The sequence below is a fragment of the Protopterus annectens genome, chromosome 8.part0, assembly GCF_019279795.1.
Source record: "Protopterus annectens isolate FY-2018-M chromosome 8.part0, PAN1.0, whole genome shotgun sequence".
Classification (NCBI taxonomy): Eukaryota; Metazoa; Chordata; order Ceratodontiformes; family Protopteridae; genus Protopterus; species Protopterus annectens.
In genome coordinates this window covers 30,638,453-30,640,043 of record NC_056741.1, presented here as the reverse complement: position 1 = coordinate 30,640,043, position 1,591 = coordinate 30,638,453, and the positions used below count along the sequence as shown (strand labels likewise).

At 37.6% G+C, this 1,591-nt stretch overlaps 1 non-coding gene across 1 annotated transcript; it reads right to left on the bottom strand.

The window, feature by feature from the left end:
* Positions 1-1,011: 1,011 nt before the first annotated feature.
* On the bottom strand, positions 1,012-1,083 carry TRNAG-UCC. The gene has a single exon. It is a non-coding gene; the product is annotated as a tRNA-Gly (tRNA).
* Between the last annotated feature and the right edge of the window lie 508 nt (positions 1,084-1,591).

The following is a 1,591-nucleotide window of genomic DNA, read 5'->3' as shown; positions in this document are numbered from 1 at the left end:
TGCTTCTTATTGTTCATAAAATTCATGTTGCTGCAAAACCTATTGTTCTATTAAGATTTTAAGTGAACTAGAGTAATATTTGAAAACGTTTCCTGGTATTTATTTTTGCCCTCCAAAATACTTTAGCAAATAAGATGAAAGGTGTGCTACTGTCTGTCTGACACTACTTGCTAAGTGCTTTATTGTTTTTTAAAGCCAGCAAGACACTTTGCACTTTTCTTTACTTTCTTCTGTAACTAGTAGTACATGGACCAGATAATGCTTCATGCACTGCAAAGGGGTATGAGCAGGTCTCTAATCGATGCCCTATATTATGTGTCCTTGGCATGGATGTCAAGATTTACCTCTCGAGCGTCACTCAGTAGGTAAATATTTTGGTATCCATGCCTTGAACAAATAGCTGACCAGGATAAGAGACCCATTCATAATCCTCTATATTTACTTACATTTGTAAATATACTTCTTCACTTCTCACACCATCCATCCATCCATCCATCCATCCATCCATCCATCCATCCATCCATCTCTCCATTCCTCCATCCATCCATCTATGCATCCATCCAATTATTCACAGCTCTTTTTTCCCATTTTTGTCTTGGGGTTGGGATGTCACTTTAATAATAACAATCACCTAGAGCCAGTGTTCAAACCACCAGGTGACTAGCCAGTGTTTAAATGTTCCATAAACAATACAAACATTGTGAAACATAACAGCTTCCATGAGTTTTTTTTTTCAAATGCAGCTTCTTATAACTATTCTCTTGCATTTTTAAATCTTTGTACTTCTGTCCTCAAAAAACAACTAAATTGTTTTATATTTATTTTGGTGCAAAGTGCTAAGTCTCTTAGTTATCCATAGGTTCATAGGTTAGTACTAGGCTAACTGCCCTTGCAAGCCATCTTAAGCCTAGCCAATTATCCCTTGTGAGACTCAAACCCTGCACCTTGTGTTTGTAAGGCAAACACCTTAACCATTAGGCCACCCTCCCAACCTGAAATATACAGATTTCTTGCATTGGCCGGGAATCGAACCCAGGTCAACTGCTTGGAAGGCAGCTATGCTCACCACTATACCACCAATGCTACAGACTTGTTACCTGTTCTGTCTGTATATTTTGTTTCCCATAGACTTCTTCACAGCAATCTATGCTTGGCTTTTGGGTCACAAATTACTCCACCCTCTTAAACTTATTAAGTCTTTGTAAAACTAATGGTTCACTTATACATTCAAAGGTCATTAATCCCTATCAGTACTTGATTAGGACACTGATCAAACAAATCTTCTCTTAGCAAATTAAGAAAAGATATACCACTGCTGCATTTGAGTAATTTAGTTGGTTAGGGACTTACAAATTCTTCCTGGGCCTATCCCATGTGTCCTTCCTTGAAAAAGTTGATAACTCCTGAAGTTGAGTGTTGTGGGCTAGATTGAAAATGACCTGATGATTGATTACCTAGTATTTTCCTAGGAACATATGAAATAATAGGGTGATCCAAAACACAGCTACTGTCTAAGAGAATTAACATTACTCAACTAAAACTATTATCAAAAAACACATATAGGAGTCCATCTGCCTCTTTGGCAAGGCAC